Source organism: Pieris brassicae, chromosome 6 (assembly GCF_905147105.1).
Source record: "Pieris brassicae chromosome 6, ilPieBrab1.1, whole genome shotgun sequence".
NCBI classification, from domain to species: Eukaryota; Metazoa; Arthropoda; class Insecta; order Lepidoptera; family Pieridae; genus Pieris; species Pieris brassicae.
Window position 1 is genome coordinate 13,337,252 of NC_059670.1, and position 12,990 is coordinate 13,350,241.

At 32.3% G+C, this 12,990-nt stretch overlaps 1 protein-coding gene across 1 annotated transcript in view; it reads right to left on the reverse strand.

Annotated features, from left to right (window-relative positions):
• The window catches only part of LOC123710957 (Down syndrome cell adhesion molecule-like protein 1), a 120,966-nt gene extending 116,477 nt beyond the window's left edge, over positions 1-4,489 (reverse strand). Inside the window, exon 1 of the mRNA XM_045663301.1 lies at positions 4,448-4,489. The gene's annotated coding sequence lies outside the window, so the exon portion shown is untranslated. The remainder of the gene's footprint in view (positions 1-4,447) is intronic.
• Between the last annotated feature and the right edge of the window lie 8,501 nt (positions 4,490-12,990).

The window sequence follows — 12,990 nt, forward strand, 5'->3', positions numbered from 1 at the left end:
GAGCCTGTTAGTCTAAGTTATAAACACAAAAATGGTCTTGTAATGATTCACGAGACCTCAGTTTTAAGGAAAATATTTCAAAACTTTGTTAACGGTCTATTTAATAACATCGCCCCTCATAAATATTGCGTAAACATCTTTATGTAGGAAAGTTTATAAAAACAAAACTTATTGCCTTTTCACACATATAAAGCACTTATACTAACCAATTTAAGAAGAGCTGTGGTCCGAGTATTACTTTAAGTAAAGATTTCTTTTTCGCATTATAAATATGCTTTATCTTTACATATAATTCTACTGCACAATGTGCAATGTGCATGTCATGCATACGATGTCACTGAACCCCTCTTAAACGGTTGGACCGATTTGAAAGAGTTTTTGAAGTGAAACTTCTTTATCGGCGTTGTAAAAAGTTACCGTTACATTGTTTCAGTTACGCGTCACATTTTGCCGTTACGTCTTCTTTTTCTTGTCCCTACCACGGTTGATTCGAAGAGATTTGAAGCCATTAATAACAAAAATATATAATAACGATAACAATGCAAGGAATAATTCTATTACAGTTAATGAATTCCTGTAATAATCTCAGTAGTAATAATGTGACATGAAATAATTATACATATACATACATACATTATAGACATGAATACCAATAGTATTATTGGTATTCATGTCTATGATAATAAAAGCGTTTTTTTTAACTTTATCCAATTTAACTTTATCTAACCAATTTCTGTGGATAAAGTTGCATATAGAAAATCTTTGTGGAAAAAAGGGCATATAGACGTTTCACTTCTTACGTGTGTACAAGTACACGCGCACATTTCTTGTATGCGTTTGGGTGGCGCCCTGGATGGTTTAGATTCCCAAATCAGCATGACAGATTGCACTACAGGCGCTATCTAGGTTATATATCTATACTACAACTAAACAACGAGTCTCGGGTAGTTTAACTAGGAGAACTCTTGGTGCGCACACGATCTGGGTTCGATTCCCAGTCTGAGCCGTCCAAATATTATTTTAGTTTGCCGAAAAACAGCTGTCGGGTCCGCTAGACAACCGACGTCTATAATTTGTGTCAATAACATTGCTATACTTTTAAAACTATGTCGTGTTGAATAACATGTAAGTCTTGGCTTAGATATGTATATGTATATCATGATCACGATCTTTTAACTGACAAGTAAGTGGTCAGCTTTATTTGCCTAATCACGCCATTGACTTTAACATCTAAGGTATATTTGCTCTCGATGTTTTCCTTCACCGTAAGAGTGGAGCCCATTAGTGGCCGTGATTTGAACGCATGACTTTTAGAGTTAATGATTTCTTACTATATTTCATACTTATTTGTTTATATTTTAGTTTCTGAGATAAATTATGCTCTATTATGGTTGCTGTAGGATATAGAGGCATAAGGATATCAATCCTAATTACTCTTAATCCCATACATGAAAAGTTAGTCCGATAGAACTACATGAAAAGTTAGTTAGTCCCATACATGAAAGGTATTTTTTTATTAGTCGGTGAGGAAGTATCCCACTAGAACAAACAATATTTACAACAACAACAACTTAAGTATTTCTTAATATTTTTTTATAAATAAGGATCTATTCTTATCAATAAAGATGTTCAAACAAGTGTAGACTTTAAAATATACAAGATAAACTGTGTTAGTATCGGGGGGGTCAATATAAACTGGTCGTTTGCCTCTGGGGAAATTATTGGCGCTAAGAGCGTACGGAACATGATTTATTGAAGCTGGTTTTAATATTGTCTCCATAAGCCGATAGCGTTGGATAAATTATAGAATTCTCATTCCTCGCTTATTATATTTGTTTTATCTTGTTTTTATATCTAACACTAGTTGTGCCTTACGGTTTTATTCGCGTTATATTGATCGTAGTCTTATGACTTATTGTAGTCCTAGCCGACGGCTGGCATTACCGTTTAGCCATGAAAGTCACGAAATGGAATGTAATGTGCGCCTCGATGATTCAAGGGTGTTACTTACAAAGCCACTGGACCCTAGTTAAGGACTGTGGTACTAATCAACAGTACTTGTTATAAAAATACCAAGATCTGGTCTTAAAGTCCACACTAAACCAAATGTGTTTTTTTTTATTTTAATCCACATACACATATTTGATCTACATTTATTTCTGAAGGTAACGTAAATTTTGATCGCAATTGTATTTTAATGAAATTGTATATTCGCGATTATGTTGTTGAAGAAATCTTAATATACTAAAATATATTAAACATAATAAAAGACAATAATACAATGTTGCTATCATCAAAGCAAATTCATCTTATGATAGAAATATCGTGGCGCATTATGCCCAGTATTACAAAGTATTGCCATTCTCACTTTGCGATTACTTTCGGTCCAATAAAATTTCTTTTCAATCCATTCTTCCTACTTTAATCAACGTCAACCTATCTCAGTGAAGATGTAGTGAAATAATAAAAGAGCACATCTCATAAAATGTCCACCCTTGTCATTTGTTTTGACAGATAGAGTGTCACATTTTGACATATTTAAAGTCTGTCGCAGATTTGAAATACACTTCATAAAATGGACATTATTAATGTTACGATTTGATTATAAATAATATAATTATTTCATTTTACCGTTATTATTGTATATTATTAATTGTTATCGTTATTACATATTTTTGTTATCAATGGCTTCGAATCTCTTCGAATCTACCGTGGTAGCGACGATAAAACGTGTAACGGAAAAATGTGACGCGTAACCGAAAAATGTGACGGCAATTTTTTTTCCAACGCTTATAAAGAAGCTTCACCACAAAAATTATTTCAAATCGGTCCAACCATTAAAGAGTTCAGTGACATCGTATGGATGCACAGTAGAATTATGTGTAAAGATAAAGCATATTTATTATTATATTACACCAGCAGTCGCAAATTCTGCATATAATTCCGCTACTTAAGTAAATCGTCTCAGTTCTGATCAGGTTTGGAAGACTGAGAGACGAATATAAGATTTTCTTTTAATCAGTAATAAACTTTAGTTTAAGATAGTAAGTGAGTAAAAAAAAGAGTGTAGCTACAAGCTTTTAAAGTCTGGGCCTCAGATTTCGGTATCTGATACATGATGATTTGTCAATCTACTCCTCTACGTGCCTATAGGTGGTAATCAGACTCCTGTGCCTGACATACGCCATCGACATTTTGCGTCAGTGGCAAGCCGATTTCCTTACTATGTTTTATTTCCTTCACCGTTCGAGCGAATGCTAAATGCCCACATATAGAGAAAGCCAGTTGTTTATTAGCCGGGGATAGAACCTATTCGACCTCAGAGATGAGAGTCGCAGCCCAAAGCCACTAGGCCAAAACTACTCTATAACAATATTTATACTGGTAGCCTAAGTAAATAATAACAAATTATCTGTCAATTAAAAGAAGTACCAATCTTTGATGAGCTTAGTCTAAAATAAAAATAAAACTCTTTTATTTTTATTAATTTTTGGATTGAATTTTAATAAATAAATATCATTATTTCGTATATTTCTATACATTTATTAACATAATACACAAATTATCTTTCGCTTTTCGTTTTGTGATGTAATTAAAGACGACACGTACTTATAATGTACATTGTCAAACCCTTGTCAGAAATTTGACAGAAATACATTACCGTCGCTAAAATTGTTCATTGTTTTGAGATAATACAATCGGTTGCTACAGTAACTAATGCCGCAGAATATAATACTACTAAATTATCCACAGAAAAAAGACCGGGGCGATTCTCGTTTTATCACATTAAACAGCGAAGTCTTGTTTGAAATGTCAAATTTGATATATTATACGATCGTTTAATTCAAGCAGATTACAGCGCTTTAATACGTCCATCTTAAAACGTAAGACAATACTAAATTAAGGTTCAATCAGCGCCACAAAAGCTTAATTGATGCATCGGACCAATCGAAACCAATATCGTAATTTAGTATAATTGTAATGATAAGTAGAACTATAGTTACCGTTAGTTAACTGCTTATATGCAATATGTCATTCTATTTATTATAGAACACGAGGCTCATCTGATGTTAACTGATACCGCCGCCCATGGACACTCTCAATGCCAGAGGGCTCGGGAGTGCATTGCCGACTTTTTAGGAGTTCGTACGCTCTTTTCTTCATCCTAAGTCGAATTGGAAACACTTCATATAGTGCTGGTGCGTGGAAAAAACTGTCTCAAAAATGCAATTTCTGATATGCTCCCCTTATAATTAAATATTATAATCTAAGAACTCGTTAGTAAAATTAGTTCAAAATTGTTTTTTTATAGAAATGGGGGGCAAACAAGGCTGAGGGACGCCCAAAAAGGGCAGTCATCGCAGCCTATAGAAACCCATTTTTAGTGGGTGAGTTGCCGGCATTTTACGGAAGAGCATAATTTTACTTTGAACAATTGGAGGCCTACCTCTCAGGGAAGTCCTACCGGGAGTCGATTTCAGAGTTCGCTTTTTCGTAAAGGAAAGTGTCTTGTAAACCACACTGTGGAAGACTTCTCTGTGGAGAGAGAAAGAATAAAGCCAATTAGAAATATGTTGGAGATTGGAAGTTTCCAAGTATTTGAATATCTTTTGTCTATATTACTCGTACTATATTAATATATATATATATAACAAGAATTGTATTCCAATAATTTTATACAAATGGCACACAATAGCAATTTCATCAAAATAGTATTATTCCTGGAAATCCCTGGAGTGCAATATAAATCATTTTACTAAGAAAAGGCTCTATTGAACGTGTATTCTAGGAAAATGTATAATTTCATTTGTTTTAACATATTATCGGTCATGCAAGTGCGATATTCCAACTTTAGAAATAAAGAGTTTAATAATGCTTCCACGCTTAAAATAACATCATTAGTTGGTTAATTAATAAAAAGAAATATGTTTCTTATGGAATAAAAGATACAGGTATCACTTATTCCACGCCATTGAATCGGTAGACATCTATTTTATTATCAATTACTATTCTATGTTTATCTCATGAAGATTTGACTAAATTCTAATCACCAGAGATTGTTTAACATTTGCTAAAGCTGAAGTTCTGCCAATCTATAAAGTCGTCATCACAATTATCCAATCTGCTGCCTTTGTCTCGATACTTTAGACATTAAATTCAAGCGCTTTAGACTTAACAGTACTGGTTGTATAAGGTTTAATTATCCTCTGAAAGATAATTATTTGCAATAATAACAGTAATAAATGTATTGTTTAAATTAGTTACGCATACACACAAATGCATGGTAGAAATTAAAAGTTTAGTGTTTAATATTATTGAGGTCATGGATAAAATCGAAACGGAAGAGAAAGTTATCATTGTCTACAGCATGGTTTTCTGTTTCAATATTGTCCTTTAATTAGTTTGTATAATAATACTAAGATATGTTTAAATTTTTCTAGTATAAATCGTTGTCAAAGTCAAAATATCTAAACAAATAATTACATAAATAATACACTACTTACCCAAATTAACTTTATCTATAAGAATCATTCCAAATTAACACAAATTAAACTATTAGACGATCGAGATAACACTTTTCCCGCGTACAGTAGTCGTCAGAAACACAACCACCGTATACAACGGTTCGCGCGTCACTGGCGTAGAGGGTTGACTCTACGAAGCTACGATTCTTGCTACGATTGCTAAACAATTCTAGATTTTCGTCTGATGTTGATTTGAAAGCTCTTTCCCTGGACTGGCAGAAACATTATATACAAGTTATTATAACCGTAAATAACCGTCAATAAAAGTAACTAAAATAATTCTTTTAAAATTAATGATTTTACACGCTGCATTACTCGTACATGCTGCAGTGTATATACCCAGATGTTGTCTAAATATTTTATATTAATTTCAGAACAGCGTTTAATATTGCTATAGCTTATCAGCGAGGTAATATAGTATAAGCGAATCTGTTACTATTTTTATATAACAAAAAAAATAGTTTTAATATAATTATTATGTATATCTCAAATCTAATAATATAATATATCAATAGCCATTAAAATAAATTAAAATTTTGTCAAATTAGAATCAATTTGTTTTCCTAGTTGTAACTATTAATTAATGTAATTATTAAACTTTCATTCCAAGTGTATAAATGTTTAAATTTTTGATTATACAGGTTTTGGATGTAACTGTAACTGTAACAAATTTTCCATAAATCTTCGTCAAATGTACAGTCAATTTTACTAATGCATAGTGGTTTTACAAATCATTACTCGCTAAATCCTGCCAGAACAGAACATGGCCCACACAATAATACAGTCTCACCAAAATATACATCACAATAATATCAACCGTATTTGTATTAGTATAAAACTTCTTTTAGGTCAAATAAAACTTTAGGAGAGCAATAGAAGTTGGCTACGTGGTACAAGGCAAGTCGATTTAAGTTTGACGGAAAGTTTTAAATGATTTCATGAATTACGAATCGAAAGTTTTGCGGGCTTTTGAGGCTTTTAATGATGAAGGATAATGTTTCGCTTTGTATTATTCATACTTATACTAATTCAGGCTTCAAGCTTCAGCGTGCCACCCTCATCCCTGATGTCATAAGTTCGATCCCCAGTTGTGCACACTTTCTATCTATGTGCGCATTTAACATTCGCTCGATCGGTGAAGGGAAACATCGTGAGGAAACCGCTTGCCTTAGTCCCAAAAAACGTCAGGCACAGGAGGCCGATCACCTACTTGACTATTAGATTGACAAATGATCATGAAACAGATACAGATATCTGCGGCCCAGACCTAAAAAGGTTGTAGTGCTTTTTAGGGTTTTTTTTATTTATATTGTTTTGAAAAACTCCTAGTGTCGATATCCAAAAAAGAATATATAAATTGTGTACTACAATTATTACACAAAGGTCCTATATACAACACATAATTGATCAAAATTTATTCGACCAGTTTGAATATTGTACGAAGATATGTGTTTTTCATAATTTAGGCATTTCTGAAATATCATTAAGTTAATACGAAGCTGCGGTAGACGTCATTTAGCTGTAAATCAAATATTTACAAGGTTTCTGATTACACGTCCTGAGAGCTCTCTCAGATTGCTTTTTAAATCACTTTAAAAATGTCTGCTGTATTCATAAATTGTGACGCGTTTTTAGCGGTCTTATTTCAATCATTGCAATCGTCTGCGCGCTGTCACCTGTTATCGAACACCATCCTATGAATTGTTTTCACAGAAAATTTTAATTTAACTAAAAATTATATTTGACTCACGATTTGACTAAAACACCTTTTTGATTTGGGCCTCAGATTTTTGTACCTGTTTCATGATCATTTGGTAATAGCCAAGTAGGTGATCAGCCTCTAGTGCCTGACAAACGCCGTCAACTTTTCCTTCACCGTTTGAGCGAATGTTAAATCCGCACATAGAAAGTCCATTGGGGCACAGCCGGGGATTGAAACACGGCCTTAGGGATGATAGTCGCACGCTGAAGCCACTAGGCCAGCACCACTAAGACACAAATTGTGAAAAAAAAACATGAAGGGCGTATCCAGCCAAAGTTTTAAGATACACGTGATGAACCACATAAAAGTTATTCCGCATAATAAACTCAAAGATATTCTCAAAAAAAAAAATCAAGATCAGACATTTACTTTTTTGAATATTGGATATAAATATAGCCACTGGTGTATTTATTTATTTAAACCAGTTTAATTTTATACTATGTACAATAAAATTAACATTTCAAATGTGAGGTTTGTCAGTATAAGGAGGTTATAAGTTATTTAATTTAATTATCGTCCAGGATTGTTATTATTGGAAGAAAGAAAGAAAGAAACACAACGTGTGTGTTATGTTATATACGCGTTAGAAGTTATACTTCTGTGGCGTAACTAGATAAAAGTCTTTTAAATTTTTTTATTCTACATTTGTAGAAAAACCGACACTAATAATAGACAAAAGGTGTTTAATACATTGAAAGTTTTAATATAACGCATCATCTAGTTACATAAAGTTTATTAAAAAATCACAAAAACTTAAAATGTTGCCTATAGCTTTCATCAGGGTGTCGGTTTTTTGTGACGGTGTAAGAATGTCGGTTAAAAAAAATTACTCTCATAATTTTTCTCTAACGCACCAAAATAATTATAACTCCAAAAACTTTATTATACGTAATAAAAGGGCATATTTAGTTAAAAATAAAATGTACTAGTGTGGAATCCCTGTGCCTGGGACCACACTCGGATTCCCTGTGCCGTGGGCAGCTATTCCATTTGACATTGTAACGGTAAAAGACATAATCATTTCTACATAACACTTTTACAAACGCGCCATATTGTTTACTTTAATATAGATCTTTTTTTGGTAAAGGCCTCCTCCAAAACATTCCATTTCAATCTATTCGTTGCTGCTTCCATCCATTTTACCGCAAGAATTTCTATTATGTTGTCAGCCCATTGCTTTTGCACATAAGTGATGGACTGACAAAACCGATAACAAATATTCAGGCCTAATTAACATTCAAATATTGACACCCACGTCCTTTGGGGGATCCGTGTGGAAATGTGGTGTTTTAATGGGCAGGACCTTGCTACCAATATGAATAGCCGAGAGCGCTGGATAGACGTCACACAGTCTCCACGTCAAGTATGAAATACACTAAGGGCGGGCCTGCAAAATCGCATTTTCACTTCCTTTAAAAAACTACATAAATCTTTCCTCTATAATAGTAATATAAATAGAAACTCTTTAGAAAATAGCAGACCGCATCTTTTAGGCAGGCTTGCTTCATCATCTAAATGCATCAATACGTAACATAATAAAATAAATGATTTAAACGGCTCCCAATATTTACAAAAAACACTTTAAGTTTTGAACACATCACAAATTCAATGGCATTTGGACGTGAAATGTTGAATCAGTGGCCACAGGATAAAGCGCTAAGTTACCGAGAGGTTTTTGATATAATTGAGATTTGTATTAAAGTAATTAATATAAACGATCTGCACTATGAAAAGCAACCACTAAACTTAATTATAAAACTTAATTGATTTTATTAAACCGCAAGAATATCTATTGTGTTTCTATTATATATTATTAATTACTTTAATTTCAAATCCGCTCGAACGGATGGATGAAGGAAAACATCGTGAGGAAACCGGCTTGCCTTAGACCCAAAAAGTTGACGGCGTGCATCAGGCACAGAAGGCTCACATGCTTGCCTGTTAGATTCACAAATGATCATGAAACAGATACAGAAATCTGAAGCCCTAAAACGGTTGTAGCGCCATTGATTTATTTATTTATTATGAATTACTTACACTATAAATTTTTAAATTAAGATATTAAATAAATAATAGTAAAAATGTGTTTATTCATTTGGCAACAATTGAATGTGTAAGATGTGGGAACCCTTTTAAGTAAAAGAATAACTGTATCTTGCTCTTCCATAACAAACTTAATAGTAAATTCCATAAAAAATTATATAATTGAACATCTTTTTTTAATTGTTTTGTTTTTCAAACTGTTTTCAACACATCTGAGTACATGAATGAGTGTGTGTGAGCATGTCAGGGAGTGAGTGTAATTTGTAATTTTGGGTCTTAAAAACAACATATTATAATAGAATGCAGACTTCATATTAAAAACATATTACTGAAATATATTAAATTATTATATATTCAATATTTTTTATTGTTTTTTTCCTTTTGTAAATATTTGAACCCCTTGTTTATATACTCGTCTTATATATTCCATCGTTGGCTATATCTTTAGTTTTTTTTAATATATAATTTATGTAAGCTGTTGGATTACGTAAAAAATAATAGAAATAAAAATATATAACAATTATATTTAGCATTATACTTTAATTTAGATGATAGATAGATTATAGATTATATAAAGCAAGGTGTATCTTACTACTTATCAGTTTGATTTGTTTTAACGCAAATATTTCAACAGCCCTATGTGATTACCAACTCGAAACAAAAACCTTTTCACCGGGTATCGAACACATGACCTCCACTGATTACACTGATTTGTTTTACCTTCTAATTCTGAAAGTAATAAAAAAATCAATACAAATATTCCTGTAGCTTACAATAATAATTTAATTTTTGTTTTATTATGTCATATAGTTTGGTCCAAATAAGTTGTTGAATATTGGTAATCTTTGACCATCATTTTATGAACTAAAATGAATAATATCGTTTAAGATACCAACTGTTTCAAATATTCGGTGATAGCTGTCCAAACCAGGCAGTGTTTGTAAAAGCTAAATATTTCAATTTCCCAATACAATATTCCGTTTTATTTTTATAAAAGAGTTGCGACTGAAAAAGTTAAATCTGGACTGAATACGGTTGATCTGTAAACAAATTATTTTTTAATGAATACAAACCTCTCACACACACAGTATTTTAGTGGCACTTTAAGGTCTTATATATAATATTATATTTTTTATACTTTCTTGTTTTATTTATTTTATACATATGTTTTTTTTGTTTATTTTTTTTTGTTTATATCAAAATTTTTAATTGTTTTATACCGTAATACACCTGGATTCACCAGACATCCGCTGAACTCCAACGTCAGCGATGATCGCAAAGTGCGGACTGCAAACAGTCTAAAATGGCTCTGCCAGCAGTGAACCCGCTTCTGAAAAGCGACTTCTTAGCTTCAGTAGAACTAATCACAAAACAATGATTAGGACAATTATGGGCCATTGTCTCCTTAATAAACATATTTTTGTCTTAGACGCGACAAACAGCCCCTTGTGCAGAGGCTGTTTCAGCGCAGAGGAATCAGTCACCCACGTAGTCCTGGAATGCGAGGCTGTGGCTAAACAATGTGCAGAAATCCTCGGAGCAGTGAGGTCGCTGCGTGAAGCCTGTGCAGTACCCAGGAGGCTTAAGAAAGAAAGAAAGATAAGCTTTATTTTACACAATAAACAGGATATATTAGTAAAGTGCACTGGCTTCCCTGTGTTGTGGGCAGCCAGTCTCTTCCTTTTAACATATAATATAAACTGTATTTACCTTGATGATTTCTATATAACACAAATTTATATTTAAACTATTTTTGCACAATAATATTTTCTGTATCAGTATAGGACAGGTTGACAAGATATTATTTGAGATTTATAGTAAGTGTATGTAATGTGAGTTTTGAAATTTAAGTGAAAATTTTGTTTTTACTTCTGTGCCTCTGGAAGGAGCTAGGCTAGCTAAATTAGTCCGGACGCATAACGGCCCAATTATGAGTCTAAGTGCGGAAATTGAGTACACAAACCTGAACTATACAGTAGTCAGTATATATAAAACACGGAAGAGAATCTCGTCAACCGGGACATAGCGATGTCCCTATAGTACTGGACCTGCGTACGTATGATTATCTGCTACATATTTTTTTTAATAAATAACCTAGTCACCTTTCAAGCATTGCCTTGATTTTAGTATTTAGGGAACTTTTAGTGAACCTATGAATGCTTATGAGTACAAAAAGTATTAATTTTGGTTTCCCCAATCAATAGTATTTACATTTACGGAGCTGTGTTAAACCTGAGTTCATGTATTCTATCTACCAACAAATTTAGCTTTTCGTTAACGTTGACTAAAATATTTGTGTAAAATATGTTTGCCTCATCAATAAATATAAAACTTTATACATACCCTCTGTATTCGAACATGAAAGAAAACTGGCATTTAGATTTACCCTTGCATAAAGACAACTAATCACCTAGGTCTGACATTCGACCTGAATTAAAATTCAACAAATTTGAAATAATGATGATGCCTGTATGAGGTCGGAGATATTATTAGGTCGCTCTAAAATTGTAGCATGTTGACACGTTAGCAATTAAATATCTATTAGCATCAAAATATTTCCCGGTTTCGTTAGTCGACAATATAAATAGTCTCTATTGTTTTGTTATAAAGTCACTAGCTGTTTTGACCGCTATTTCATTCACGTGAAAATACATTTTAATTAAACGAATAAAGAATCCCGTATTTATCTTTTGTTTGACAAAATATGAAAACGAAATAAAAGATTTCAGAGTGTTAAAGTCCTACTGAAAACTCGTTTTAAGTTTGTAGCTATAAAATTCTTAAATAACAAATCTAACTTACTGTAGTCGACGCTCTTAAGGTTTGAAATCGCTTTTCTTTTGCGCTCTTCTTACATTTTTATATTTATACTAAGAATCTCATTTTGTACGTAAAACGGATATTGCTAATACAAAATAAAACGAATCTTGTTGTAATTCATTGGAAGAATTCCTTTAATACCATAATTATCTTACTTATACTCGGATTGGTCCATTAAATTATCGAAATGAGTATTTACGACGCTCAAGTATAACATAAATATAACGACTACTTAACTAGGTTGTGAAGGTCCGTAGATTTTTCGGGGTATCTAAGTCTTGAGTACGTTCCAACGCTGTAGCTTTTAGAAGAAAAGGTAAAATCTACTTAATATAAAAAAAAACATGTGTATACATACTTCTTTGGCGTAACAAGATAAAAATCTTTAAAAAAAAATTCTACGTTTCTAGAAAAAACTACACTAGCAACTGAAAAAAGGTATTTAATACAATGAAAGTTTTATTATATCGCGTTTTATTATTTTATTTCTACGTAATTAAAGAAATAGACATTTTTATTTTAAAATGTTAACTATGCTAACTTCAGGGTGTCTTAAAAAACCGACACGTGGGCACCGTAAACATTTACTCTTATCATTTTTCCCTGACGCGCCAAAAGAAGTATAACTTCAAAAACTAAATTCGAAGATTTTTATTACCCCGAACTTGGTTCTTTATAACCTATTAGGCTTTTTGCCGAAAGCCTTCATCACTGGAAATCGTATTAAAATTGTTGAAGTTAATAATACCAAGCGTTGACTACCTATATATTTCATATAGCTTTATAACGAAACAAGTCTATTTTACGAATTTATTTTATAAATTTAAATATATTTCAACC